Genomic DNA, 15,424 nt, shown 5'->3' on the forward strand with positions numbered 1-15,424 from the left:
CTTAGCCATAGCTGAGTTATATAAGATAAAGGTAGGAAAATACACAGCTGGGACTCTGTAGTGTGCTGCATGTACACTGTGTAGTGTGCTGTGTACCTTTTGAGAACTGAAAGCTAGTATCCAATATGCAGTTTCTGCATCACTTATATCAGCTGCTTTCAGAGATGCTTGTGGTACAAGGATGCATACATGACAAACACAGTGGGTTCTGCTGGTTTGGTACAGTTGGTCAACAAGGGAATTGTCTGAGATACCATTTCCTGGAGTAGCTGTAAGGGCAGGAGAGGAGCTTTGTTATACACACGCAGCCAAAGCACTCTCAGGAGCCATAAAATGTGTCCTGTATGCTTGTCCTCTGTGACCTTTGTGAAAGTCTAGTCCCGATTTTCATTGAGTATTTCCTCCTTTGTACATCTCTGTTTTCACAGCACTCTTTGCTACCTTAGCATTATACTGCACCAGGAATTCATCTTGGGTCAATTATATATCGTTTTCCCAAAGGCTTTTTCAGACTTCCTGCTTTCCAAAATACAGGCTAATCTGGCTGGTGAGTGTAATTTTCATTCTTAGTTTTCAACCGTGATTTTATATGTACCTGCACACATAAGATCAATTGAGGCTCTGTTACCAAGTAATGCATATTCTCTACAAACTTTGCAAGACTGTTTTGTTCTTAGCATTATTTACTATAAGGCTGCAGAATTTAATGGCATTGCTGTTCTACGTCATTTATCCAGATATCAGTAGGTATTTTTCCTCTTTTAAGAAAGGCTCCCTATTCGGCTCTTCAACCTTGTAACTATTAATTCCTGTCACCTTTTTTTTTTGAAAAAAAAAGACGATCAAATGTATACAGAGTACTTTAAACATCTTGGTAGTTCCTTACTCACTGGTAGGACTATATCCGTAATGTCAGTTAAAATATAAGACACCCTTATCATTCTCACAACTGCATTACACTGTTGGCTCATTCTGTGGTCAGCCACATTAATTTCCATTTTGGTGGTCTTCATATGTAAGCACCAACTCTGTCAATCTTAATCACCCTTTTAAAGAAATAAAGCTCATATACCTTTCACTCTCATTTATCTGCAGAATCGTGGTCAGCTGATTCTACAGGAACCTTCTGTGAAGGCCTGCTGTGAGAGAAAGCATTCAGATGTGAGAGTGGTTTTCGCTGCAAAATGGAGAAAATTAAAAAAAAGGAAATGGGAAAACAACCGATGGAATATCGACTCTTTATGGAGCGGATAGTCTGTCTGTGTCTGAAGTTCTTCAGACTGGAATTAAACTCATATATTGAAAATGTCTGCCAGCGTTCTGAATAGGTAAAAATAAAACTGTATAGTTGAGCTGAAATGCAATTACAGGTAGAATTCCTACATGCTCAGTAGGTGCTCTCACCCACGGGCTCCCTAGCCTCTCCAAAGTTCTTTGTAATGATGTATAAAAGATCAAGTCTCATGTTGGATCCTGCTCCTGACACAGTTAACTATTTTCAAACATTAAGCTCAAGTCAAACTAATAAGGTCTTTTGTAGTTGTTGTTCAAACAGGATCTACTTTATTATTCATGCTCTATCTTAGCTACATGATGTCGCTCTCCTCTTGCATCAATCTCTTTATACTTTTCAGAACATGAGTGACTATAATGTTTCTTCCAGCACTGTGCAGGAAGAATAATTAACATCAAGCCTAAGTTTGTGTGTGTGTGTGTGTGTGTGTGTGTTGGTGGTGCCAAGGTAGGAAAGACTTGGACAGAATGCTGGAAAGCTGGCATGGCTGTAAGATCAGAGCTAGGGTTAAGAGTTACAGTGCTTTTTCTAAAATGGTTTACTCTAACTGCAAGGGTATATAATATGGGTATAGAAAATTAAATGTTATCAAATATCTACTTATTATAGCGCATTTTTAAGGTATTATTAGGTGTACATTAAGTTTAACTATCACACATTATAGTTTATATGTATGCAACAAGATAGTATATATTTAGTAAGTACAATAAGATAATGTATGGAGTTAATAGATTTAAATTTATGTCTTATGAACATTTCAGGCAAAATTATTTTAGAAGGAGAAAAACTGGTATGTTTTTCTATAGGATTCTCTGGATAGCTGACTTTTTGATGTTAGAGGATAACATCCCGTAACACAGACTGAATATTTAAATTATAAGCTCCATTCCTAAGTGAAAGAAATGCAAGCCTGTATATACTGTTGAGAGTTTTGTGTGTCCATCTTTGGCTTTAGTTTTCTCTGTCCGATAATCATAGATTTCTTCAGGTTGAGAAGGGATTTTGTGAGGCTGTCACTTTGTCTCCTGCTCAATGCCAGGTCAAAACTGAATTCAGCCCAGATTGCTCAGGGTTTTATCCAGTTGGGTCTTAGAAACCACAGAGGATGAAGACTGCACAATCTCTCTGGGCAGCCTGTTCCTCTGCTGGACTGTGTACATGGTGAATTTTTTGTCCCTTTTACCCATCAGAACCTGTATACATTTCTGAACACATATTTCATCTTAATGGATTTTTCTGTGAACATGGCAGCCCAGTTCTCTCACTGGATGCTTGAAACACTCCATGTGCTTCTCTGTAGCTGCATACAACAGAGTGCATTTCATTTCAAGAAAACCAAACATTTCAGATGTAACAAAATATTGTGTGGTTTTGGTTTTGGTTTTTTTTTTGGGGGGGGGGGGGCGGGGGTTGTGTTTGGGTTTTTTTTATAATTTTTATTCCATGGGGAAATGCACACTCTAGAACGTTTTCTCTGGAAAAAGAAGAAATAGCAGTGTGTGAAAAGTCTGATATTTTGCCAGTACTAATTCTCAGTTTGGATTTTCACTACTGGTTTGATATCCTTGCTAGAAAATGAGAGTTTTGCCATAACTAATTGTTTTCCAAATCTTTGAGGTGTAAACATGACTTCCTAAGAGATAGTAAAGATATGCCATAGTTAAGGAGGCAGAGTAGATTTTTTTCAATAGGTGCTTGAAGAAGGAGAATAAATATTTGAATGGGTGTAATGTGACAAAAATCATTGCTAGAAAACAACATGGAATAATATAAGGCACAAGAGTATCAGGAAAGAAAGAGCTTCTATCTTGAGCATGTCTCTTGGATTATCAAGTGTCATTCAAGGTAGTGGTAATAACAGCATCATCTCAGTCCTGAAGGGCAAAGGAGTCCAGGAAGGCTGGATATTATTCAAGAAGGAAGTCTTAAAGGCACAGGAGCAGGCCGTCCCCATGTGCCATAAGTCGAGCAGGCGGGGGAGAAGACCGGCCTGGCTGAACAGAGAGCTTTGGCTGGAACTGAGGAAAAAAAGGAGAGCTTACCACCTCTGGAAGAAGGGGCAGGTGACTCAGGAGGACTACAAGAATGTTGTGAGGTTATACAGAGAGAAGATTAGAAAGGTGAAGGCCCAGCTAGAATTTAAACTGGCCACTCCCATTGAAGATAACAAAAAATGTTTTTACAAATATATCAGCGACAAAAGGAGGGCCAAGGAGAATCTTCCTCCTTTGTTGGATGCGGGGGGGAAACATTGCCACGAAGGAGGAGGAGAAGGCTGAGGTACTTAATGCCTTCTTTGCCTCAGTCTTTAATAGTCAGACTGGTCATCGTCAGGGTTTTCAGGCCCCTGAGCTGGGAGATGGAGATAGGATGCAGAATGAAGCCCCAGTTGTTGAAGATGTGGCAGTCACCAACCTGCTCCTCCACCTGGATGCTCACAAGTCCATGGAGCCAGATGGGATCCACCCGAGGATACTGAAGGAGCTGGCAGTGGAGCTTCCCAAGCCACTCTCCATCATTTATCAGCTGTCCTGGTCAACCGGGGAGGTCCAAGATGACTGGAAGTTAGCAAATGTGATGCCCCTCTACAAGAAGGGTCGGGAGGAGGATCCGGGGAACTACAGGCCTGTCAGCCTGACCTCGGTGCTGGGAAAGGTCATGGAACAGTTCATCTTGAGTGCCATCACACGGCACCTGTGGGACAGCGAGGGGATCAGGCTCAGCCAGCATGGGTTTATGAAAGACAGGTCCTGCTAGACTAACCTGATCTTCTTCTATGACAAGGTGACCCGCTTAGTGGATGAGGGGAAGGCTGTGGATGTTGTCTACTTGGACTTTAGTAAGGCCTTTGACACTGTCTCCCACAGCATTCTCCTGGAGAAGCTGGCTGCTCACGGATTGGATAAGTGCACTCTGCGCTGGGTTAAAAAGTGGCTGGACGGCCACACCCAGAGAGTGGTGGTGAATGAAGTCAAATCCAGTTGGCTGGTCCTGTTCAATATCTTCATTGATGATCTGGATGAGGGGTTGAGTGCACCCTCAGTAAGTTTGCAGATGACACCAAGTTGGGTGGAAGTGTTGATCTGCTGGAGGGTAGGAAGGCCCTACAGAGGGATCTGGACAGGCTGGATCCATGGGCCGGTGCCAATTGTATGAGATTCAACAAGGCTCAGTGCCGAGTCCTGCACTTGGGTCACAACAACCCCATGCAACGCTACAGGCTGGGGGAGGAGTGGCTGGAGAGCTGCCTGGCGGAAAAGGACCTGGGGATGTTGGTTGACAGCTGCCTGAACATGAGCCAGCAGTGTGCTTAGGTGGCCAAGAAGGCCAATGGCATCCTGGCTTGTATCAGGAATAGTGTGGCCAGCAGGACCAGGGAGGTGATAGTGCCCCTGTACTCGGCACTGGTGAGGCTGCACCTTGAGTACTGTGTTCAGTTTTGGGCCCCTCACTACAAGAAGGACATTGAGGTGCTGGAGCGTGTCCAAAGAAGGGCAATGAAGCTGGTGAAGGGTCTAGAGCACAAGTCTTATGAGGTGCTGCTGAGGGAACTGGGGTTGTTTAGTTTGGAGAAGAGGAGGCTGAGGGGAGACCTTATTGCTCTCTACAACTACCTGAAAGGAGGTTGTAGCAAGGTAGGGGTCGGTCTCTTCTCCCTAGTAACAAGTGATAGGATGAGATGAAACAGCCTTAAGCTGTGCCAGTGGAAGTTTAGGTTGGATATTAGGAAAAACACTTCTTCACCGAGAGGGTGGTCAAGCACTGGAAAAGGCTGCCCAGGGAAGTGGTTGAGTCTCCATCCCTGGAGGTATTTAAAAGATGTGCAGACATGGTGCTTAGGGACCTGGTTTAGTGGTGGACTTGGCAGTGTTAGGTTAATGGTTGGACTCGATGATCTTAAGGGTCTTTTCCAACCTTAACAATTCTATGGTTCTATGATCTCATACTGCTGCACCGTTCCTTTAACATCATACTGTATTTCTACCTGAACTAGCACAGGTGTTTATGTGTAAAAGAAAAAGAAAGATAAATGCGGTACAGGTAGCCAGCTGAACATGAAGATGCAGCAAGACTCACTAAAGCCTTGGGGATTATTCCCATAGTCACAATGCAGCATGTGCAAAGAATTGGTAAAAGCGAGACTGACTTTTACGTAGACCACCATCAATAGTTTGGAGTGAATATATAAAATGACTTAATTCCATGTGATTATAATAGTACCAGCAATGCAGGAATGAGTAAGGAGGTGCTTTGAAATGAAAGTCAGTCTTGTAGTCAGGCATAGATCGGTTAACATGGATTTTTGCCAACATACTCGCTTCTATATTTGTCCTGTCATATTTGATTATACTCAAATTCCCCTAAGTCCTTTAGCTGAATTACAAATTATGTCTTTGTTTGAAAACAAATATGCCCACAAAGGCATTGTGTACCTTCTTGTGTGCAGTGTATGGTGTTACTGACTACAGAGAAAGAGTAAAATACTTTGGACATTTCTCCTGCCAGTCCAATAATTGCATGTGATATTTTCAATACAGTTGCCACTGAAAAACAATGAAATTCACTGAATGTACTTTAGATCATTGTAAAGGGATACGAGTCAAATTCCTCTTGGGAGAAGAAGAGCGAGAACGTATATGTGTGTGTGTATATATATATATATTCTATGTATGCTACCTGGAGTATTCAAATATTTCCAGTCTATAGTCAGTACAGATCTATTTCTACAAACTGATAAATAATTCACAGCATGTGATTTATTACAATACTTCTTATACTCCTTAATACTTTGGAACCCAGGCAAGGGTTGCAAATACCGGACCTTTTTTTTCAGACTTTCTTTTGTAAAATTTGCACTGGAAGCTAAAGTTCATTCCCACTCTTTCTTTTATTTTGAATATATTTTTCTATTTGAAGTTAGTTAAAACTAATAGTCAGCTGATGTATGTGAGCAGTTTTGTTTTGATTATGGGATACCTGCTGATTTATGTGGCACTGGATGGTTTCTCAAAAGAACTTTGAGATGGGCAAAATATGCTCAACCTTACAGGTCTTTGTGTATTAGGAATCGAGGTCATAAGCAGTAAGTAACCACCGTGACTGGGAGGTTTGTATAGGGAGACTGGAAAAATCCTGTGAAATGATGACACATTCATTCTCTGAGTATCTCACATGCACATCACTGACATCGCTGAGGCACTGTCGTTAAAAAAACAAGTGATTTGTACTGATTTGACCTTTGCTATTCATTTGCTAACTAGCTATGTTTTCTGATTTTTTTAATGATATTTCATAAAAATGCTAGGTGAGAATTCACTGTTTCATCAAGCATTCCTGTCTGAACATATTCACTAAAAAAACTGTAATGTAATAGAAAATAATTTCCATTAGGTAATAATCTTATTTGGTCAACATTTTTGTGAAGCTCTACATATTTCCTTGATAAACTTCTTCAACCTCCCCCCCTTCTCAGTACAAAACCAAAGGGAAAACTTTTTCCTTAGTGTAATAACTTAACTTTTTGTTTTATTTTCAAAAAGTTACAATTCAAGACTTGGTGTTACCATATGTCACTTCCAAGACTGCATTTGAGAGCATGAATAGTGAATATCTGTGTTCTGAAACTAAAGCATACTCAATAGGTTTTGAAGCAGGCAGATACAGCACAAATAGCAGAAATGCTGGTCCCTTTGGCAGCTGAGATTTCCTTCAAGTCCTCAGCAGCTATCTATTTTTTTGAAAGAGGGAGTAATTATTCCAGTCCATTCTGGCTTTAAATCATGCTCCTGTGACTTCATCTTGCATCAGGCACAATATGCCAGTTTGCACTGCTCTCAGCCCTCTGAAACACTTTTGGCTCATTATTCTTCATCTTGCTAAATGAAAATAATCTGCCATTTAATCACTTGCTTGCAAGCAGTCACTCGCTAACCTGATACGCTTGGCAAATTTCCTTTTTAGAGCTGTGAGGTGCATGCAGAACATGAATTTGCCATGTTCTACTGCTAGATCATGTATGGGGTCACTAGCCAGGACACGGTTAAGCTGTGTTCACTGATATGATTTCAGAGTCAATATCAGGTCTTCCTTTTTCTGGATGTCCATAAGATAATTACAGGAAATGGTTACAAACAAGCTAGATCACAGAGGAAAATGCTCTGTCCAGTCCTAGTCTCTCTAACAGCTACTGTTATCAGTCATTATTAAACCTACCTATTTCCTAGTGCTACCAGATACATATTTAAATCGCACATGCTGCAACTGAGATAAAGTAACTGCTCTGATGTCTGTAGTTTTGACCCTTTGTCTGATGATTGACTGACAGTTGTATCTAAAGTCAGCAAATTAGGTATGCATCTCTTTCCTCTTTTTCATAACAACAATAGCAGTATTCTAGAAGTGTTCAAAGAGTTCAACTGAGATCAACTTCATCTTGTAGCAGACACTATACATATGCACCTTCCCCACAAAGGGAGTAACGCAAAAGGTTTTATGAATCCAGTATCCTTTTGATGTTCCCTGCCTGTCTTGGTGATCTTTGAAAAAGTACTTGCATTGTTATAGACCATTATTTCTAAAAATAACAAAAATCCTTTCCAACCAATAAGAGTAATGATGTATGTGTGGTTTATTAACTGTATACTTAAACCAAAATAGTATTAGGGGCTGCTGTGAGTTAACCCCAGGGAGCTAAGCACCACACAGCCGCTCAGTCACTCCCCCTGCAGTGGGATGGGGGAGAGAAATGGAAGTGCAAAAGTGAGAAAATTGGTGAGTCAAGATAAAGACATTTAATAGGTAAAAGAGAAAATGACAAAACAAAACAAAAAGAAAACAAAGTAATGTAAAAGCAGTCACTCACAAGCAGCTGGCAGATGCCTAGCCAGTCACTGAGCAATGGCAACCCCTAATAAACTCCTCCCCTGGTTTTATTGCTGAGGATGGACCATCCCTTTGGTCAATTTGGGTCAGCTGTCCTGGCTGTGTTCCTTCTCAGCCTCTTGTCTGCCCCCAACCTACTCACTGCGGGGGGCAGAGTGAGAAATGGAGAAAGCCTTGATCTGTGTAAGCACTGCTCAGCAATAGCTAAAATCAGTGTGTTATCGACACGGTTTTGGTCACAAACCCAAAACTTAGCACCCTAGGGGCTGCTATGAAGAAAATTAACTCTATCCCAGCCAAAACCAGTACAGGGGGCTAAGCATGCATGGTATCAAACACTATCTTAATGTATGCACACTTACTTTTTTTATCCCTGTTGCTTCACAGGGCAAACAGCTCAATTCTTCATTTCTTCGTCACTGCTAGAAGACTTCTTTTCTTACATAGCAAAGGCATGTATTTTTATTAATCAAGATCTTGGAGCTCTGCTGCTGTGCTGTTTGAAAGTTTATGCACCAGAACGTGTTCTAACAATGTTAAGGTAGACATATTAGGTATCCTTAGGGAACAGAATATGCAACAAAAACTGTGATAGAAAATTAATTACTGCAAGGTGACTGAAATGCTACATCTGTTCTACAATATAACTGTATGTGGTTGCACTACCATACATGAGCACATCTTAAAGATATCAGGATTTATACCAGATCTTAATGTTGACAGTACTTTGATACAAGACAGTATGTTCTTAGAGAGACAACTCTTTTGATTCAGACTTAAATCAGAGTTTTCTTTTGAAACTATATAATTGGAAAGATCACTTAAAGGACGACTAATTTTTCCCTTTTTTTTAAATTATGTATGTCTGTCACAGAATACTGCCTTTATTGTAGGTCTGAGTACAGATTTCAAAAGGAGGACTGCTGACCTGTATTGCTATGGCCTGGCCACTTGCTGTTTCTCCTGACAGACATAGTTGTTAGAGGGAAACATAATCTATGGGCTCTACATTTTAACACTGTGTTTTCCAAGGAGGTATTGCCACAGAACGATTATAGCTGCTACCCTAGCTCTGAGCATTGCAGCTGTAATAGCATGGCCCCATCATTAATGTCTTTGCAGAGATGCATACATGAAAGCAGTACATAAATTCCTATTTCATAGGTTTGGAAGCTTTTCCAGACATCCAAATCTCTTCTGTTCTACATGGGAAATGGAAAAAAAAAACCAAAAAAAAACCCCAAAAAACCCAACCTAATCCTTATATATCCAGTCAATATTTTAGAGAACATGTTGAAGGATTTTTTTTTAAGAAAGCTCGAACAATCTCCTCTTAAGATAGAGCTAAGTCCTTATTCACATCAACAGCTCATCTGATTTCAGGAGGCTTGGTGTAAGTTTGAGGTGAGCAAAGCATTGGCTCAAGTAACTTTATTTTGTCTGTTGTGGTTTTTTTTTTCTTCCTTGGATCTGTACACAGGATCCTACTGCTACTGTTTCAGTTGAAGAATGCTTTTGGCTGGTTCTGCGATGTCAGTCCATTAAGAAAAGAATCACTGGCTGGGTAAAAAAGCTAATAATTTCTTGGCAGGCTTCTCATGAATTAGGCCTATTTTCACTGTGTGGAAAGTAAATTAAATTCCTACTTAGGTATTTTCTAATAATTTGCATAATATACCTTAATTTTCAAAATCAAATCTCTCATTTTAGACTGACTTTATTTTCTATTTGTTTCCCTAAGATATACAAACAAAATGTCAGAAAAACAGGAAATGGTAAGATGCACAGATAAAAGAGACCCTTCTTCCACGTAAAACTGATGTTATTATCCAGAAAGGAAAGAGGGAGAGCTCCTACCAGGTTACAGAAAGTTGATTTAGATGTTAGATTTTTAATCAAAACCAAATTATATTACATTTACTAATTAAGATTTTATTACATGCATTTGTTTCTTCCTAATTAGATAAGTGGAACTCTTTGTTTACAGTTATATAAATTTGCTTGGATGGTAAACTGCAGCTAGTGTATAAACCTCTGCATCGTCTTTCAAGTCCTGCTCCTGAAAGGATCACATTTTCCTCCTCTATCTCATACATGCAAGCACACTATAAAACCATTAAATTACAGCATTTGAAAGGAAATAGATAGGCTTCAATTTCCGTTAAAATGGGTTCATTTGTTAACTTCTAAACTTCCCCTTAGTAATTTCCAGACATAATGTATAGTGCCAATCTCTTACTATTTTCAGCACTCAAAAGTTTCTCTCACTCTGAGACTGTTGTTAATGTGTTTACTCCCTAGTTGTTCAGAGTACTGTAGACTTTGTTTAAATGATTATTTCTATCATTTGTGTTGCTTACACTTGCTATACCTCATATTGCAAAGGAATTCTGACTATCTAGTTAACCCTACAGGGGAGAGAACAATTAGAAGACACATTTTTATGCCTATTTAGTTTTATATACTTGGTGCACAAATGTATGCCTGAGTTAAATTTTAGCAAGGCTAGATTTCAGTTAGAGTAACACAGAAACAAGAGTCCAAATCTTGAAAGTTACGCTAAACGTAGCTGTCATTTAATACTGAAGTCTTTCTTGGATCTAGCCAAGCAAGGTAACAGAGGTATTCCTTTCTGAAAATTGCCTACATGGATAAAGAATTTTTTCACATCTGCAAATTCATATTTAAATGTTTTTCTGGCTTCAGTTTGCATAATATTTGAGCACCAAGATCTTCATTACTTTTACTGTTTTGAGCCTGCAATATAGAGAAGTAGTATTATGTTTTACAAATAGTGCATAAAGGTCAAGATTTATCTTGCCTACATTGTGGTGTGTGAAAGCCCAGTGTTTTAATTTAAACCAGATTTATGGGATGTCTCCAAAGCTAATGCAGATAGCCTGGCATTTCTGGAGTGACTTATCCCATTTATGATCTACAAGAGAATTTTAAAATGGGTAGGATTTTAATTTTAAATTTTAAGGTTTTAATTTAATTTAAATTAAATTTAAATTTAATTTAACTTTAATTTTTAATTTTAAAACAGGTAGTCATCTTCATATAGTTGTTACTGAGGGAGTTTCAATGACTAGCTACAACAATGCAACTAAATTTACACATCCAAATTTAGAGGATATCAGTGCTTCCATAAGAAACTGATAGCTAAACATTCCTGTGTTATCAACACTGTTTTGGTCACAAATCCAAAACATAGCACCGTACAAACTGCTATGAAGAAAATTAATTCCTTCTCAGCTGAAACCAGTACAATAAGAAAAAACATTAGACAAGTTTCTGCAATCCGTTCCCACTTTCTCACTTGAATACTTATCCAGCTGCTGACAAAAAAAGCCACTATAGGACAACACAGCCCCCTTAGACATCAGTGGTAATTTTGTTTCTTCTGTTTCAGAAAAAAAGACTGAATTCTTAGGTGTTGCCTATTCATCTGCATTTTCCCATCAGTTCTTCCTCTTCCCTACAGACCTTGAACACCCAAGTTGTCCTGTCTTTTAATTCCACTTCTGTTGAATTTTGAAGATGGTAGGTCATATTTAACTATTGTGTTTGCTGTTTGTCTGAGTGCTTAGCTTCAATAGAATCTAAATAGAAGTTTAAGCATGCTGTAGAATAAAATCTGCCCCAATGTAAATAGAACTGCAAATAGAATATCTTATCACCAATGTTGAAGTAAATATCTGCCATTCAGAAACTTGCCTATATTTGGTTAAGTACATCTGTTGGTTGAGTAACATCTTATGCTAGAATATAACATATGAAGGATGCTGTGCAGCATCAAATGTAGTGAGCTTTACAGGATCTCCATTTGCCCTGCACTAAACTACACTGCAGCAAGTAATTGCAATGCCTAGAGCAGTTAGAGGCCATGACTCCTGCTGAAACCCCAAAATTATATTTGTACTGTACTCAGAAAAAGGTTCTGTAGCACGAGTGACAGAAGGAAGAATATCAGATTAAAGCGAGAAAGATAGAAACCCATAGTTATCATTTTGGGTGTAAACCTTACAGCTATTTCCTTATCAACTTTCCAAGTAATAATACTAGAAAAAGCAGCACAAGTTTTGGAGCTCATGAAAACAGAAACTGTAGCACAGACTGATATAAGAGTGAGATATCATAATGCTCTTCATTTATGCCTTTCTCATGGATCTCTTTTAATTCAAGAGAGCTTCTTTTTTACTAGCTGTTGTTTTTTGTCGTAACTGCAAAGTATATCATAGTTTAAAAATTATCAGATCACGAGCACGAAACATCTGCCATTTCTGTGCTGGTAACCAGCATGTTCGTATAATAAATGGTGTATTTCAAGATTCTTCAGGTTTCTATTTTCATGTTATTTCACAACAAACTCTTACTGATCTTTAACTTTTCTTATTTTTCCTTCATACCTTCCCATCTTTTGTTGTCTTCTTCAGTGCTGAGGTCTTTCCCCACCCCAGTTTTTTTTGCATGCATTTGAATACCTTCAATATCTGCAAATGTGGAAATGCTCAAATACATGCAAAAATCTATGGAAAGCCTTAACTGTCTAAAATTAACATTTCAATAAAAGAAAAAAAATTGATTTAGGCACACTAATGATGTTACTAGTTCTGTTTTCCCCAATGTTTTCTGTTCTTTAGGGGTACAGTTGCAGTCAGCTACCCCTTTCTAAATTTCAGGGTTGACACTTCTTGTTGACAGACTTTGTCCTTCAAGTGTTTGCTCCGGAAATTTAAAACACCGATTATTCTGGTAGCTGTTGAACCTGCCCACCAATAAAGCAGCTGATTATGGATGAGACAGGCCACTTTCTTTAGTGTATGGAAAATGAGAAGGTGCAAGATTTTCAGTAAAAGGTATCATATCAATTTGAGAATATTGCTAAGTGAGAAAGTGCTATTTATTGGTCTGAATTATCATTATGTGGTTTTGCCTGGTGCTTATCCTGAACAGCTGCTGTAACATTTCCTTAGAATGCATGACATTGTCAGAACCTGCTTCAGGAAATGCATAACAGCTTTAGAGTTTGGGATCTCTTTACGTCGTGGTATCTAACAGCTATCAGCATTAAATACTCTTATTGTTCTATACAGTTTTGTCAATTGGTCCTTACCCATGGAACATATATACACACACAATGCAGACAGAGTGGGTGCAGCTTACGTTTAGCCAAAACTTTTATAGTTGTGTAGGCAAGAACAACCACAGATTTATTACAAATATTTACTGGTTTTCTCTATCCCTGCAATTTAGTTTCTTCTGTGCAACCTGTTGGGGAGATTTATAATATGTATAAAAATTTGTGGTGTAGCAAAAACAAATTTCTTGAACTAGATATCCATGGATAAGGTAATTAACACTGTAACAGTGCTGACCTCATATTTTTTCCATTAACATTCCTGCTAACAATAACCTGCCTCATCAGGTGCAATTTCCTTAAAAATTCCAACATTTGAGACTTTTTTTTTTTTCTGAAGCCAGGCTCATAGGAACCACTGCTAAGAATGTAGACAAAAAAACAGCTACAGAGCTTTGTGTTTAATATTCTTTATGGGTTATATTGTTAATTGTAAGCTCTTCTGGGACCTAGAACAATGGCACTCTGCTCCTTTTCCGATCCTTTGGCAATAGCATAATATAAACAGAAATTCTCATAGAGAAGACAATGAAAATAGGACTAGGTTTTTCTAATGTTAAACATTTTATCTGAACTTTAACACATGTTCTGCTTATTCAGGATATATATTTTACTTATTTTCTTATTATATTCCAGTGAAACAATACTGATTTCATTTAAATATTTTTCTGGTATGAAAACAGTAAAAGAAATTACAAACAAATGGAGAAGAGATATTAAAATGGTAGAATTTGTGACTGTAAAGACTTATGTTTCCATATGTTACAATTTCTTTTTCAGGTATACAATGTATCTGGAAATGTATAAATTTTAAAGCCAAAATGGGCCAAATGAACCTCTGCATAAGACAGAACAAATTGTCTGAAGTTCATAGCTTCTGAGTTATAAAAAGACATTTGATCTTGATCTAGTAACTTCAAGTCATGAAAAATCTAATCATTTGTGTAGACAACTTTTACCAGTTAATTATTTGTACTGTTAAAAATATGTACTTTTTTTCTAGTCTGACTGTGTTCAGCCTTCAGCTATTGTGCCTTGTTACATTTCTTTTCCTGCATCCAAATTAAAGAGTTGTCTACTTTCAGAAATATGTTCCTTGAGTTGGTACTTGAAGGCTAAGATAAAAACACCTCTTAATCTTCTCATGGGTAAACTAAGCATATAGAATTCTCTAAATTTTTCACTAGAAGGCAAATTTTCTCTCTCTCAGGCTACCTGCTGCCATTTTTTCTAAATTCCAGTTATTCAGGCCCCTTTTTTTATGATTGATGTCTAAACTGAAATAATCTAATCAGTGCTGGTTTTGTCACAGACTTTTCCACAGAAAGTAGCTCCTCTTTCTTATTAGACACTACTCTACTTGGGTATCTATGCATTGCATTCACCCTTTAATCTGAAGTGTAATACCATCAGCTAGCAATTGTTTTTGAAAGTCTTTTCATTGGTGCTGAGTGATGCTGTCTTCCACCTTTACCTATAGGAGTTGGATTTTCTTCCTAGGTATTTGAGCTTGCTTTTGGCAGTATTAAAAATTTAGTATTATTCTACAAATTTTTACTTAAACTGTAGATAAAAATAACATGAGGCCAAGAATAGGTTCCTATGGAACTCTATTAACATTATCCTTGTTTCTCATTAAAATTACCATTGAGATCTAACATTAAACTGCTTTTAAAATGATTAATAAGGTTTCCACTGATACTGTATGATGCTAATTTCATTCAGGCTGTTATGCACGATTAAGTCAAATGCCCCATAGAAGCCTATTATACCAAACAGTTACCTTTATAAATCAACCTTGCAAAAACAATTAAAGCCAATAGGAGTTTTATTTTTCAAATGTTTCCAGAAACCATGCCGAATGGTGTATTCTTATCCTCTAAATCTTTACCAGTTGCATCTCCTATCAGTATGTCTGTGAATTGGCCTAAGCAATATGCACAGGTAATCAACTCTTGACTACCTGTCTTTTTAAATATTAGTAAATGAGGACCAGCAAATATTCACCTAGCTGACCCAAAGGATCTCAAATTGGTGACACGTGAGTTACTGATTGTGGTGTCCAGCCTCTTGAAGATAGCAAATATGCCACCAATTTTCAAAAGCAT

The 15,424-nt window shown here is 38.1% G+C and overlaps 1 long non-coding RNA gene across 1 annotated transcript; it reads left to right on the forward strand.

The window, feature by feature from the left end:
* Positions 1–457: 457 nt before the first annotated feature.
* On the forward strand, positions 458–11,867 carry LOC148057460 (uncharacterized). Its single transcript, XR_015699841.1, has 3 exons — positions 458–547; positions 1,096–1,328; positions 11,589–11,867. It is a non-coding gene; the product is annotated as an uncharacterized LOC148057460 (long non-coding RNA).
* The last annotated feature ends 3,557 nt before the right edge of the window (positions 11,868–15,424 follow it).

This window comes from Nipponia nippon, unplaced genomic scaffold (assembly GCF_047370975.1).
Source record: "Nipponia nippon isolate SJK-2023a ecotype South Korea unplaced genomic scaffold, ASM4737097v1 scaffold_1, whole genome shotgun sequence".
In the NCBI taxonomy this organism is placed as follows: domain Eukaryota; kingdom Metazoa; phylum Chordata; class Aves; order Pelecaniformes; family Threskiornithidae; genus Nipponia; species Nipponia nippon.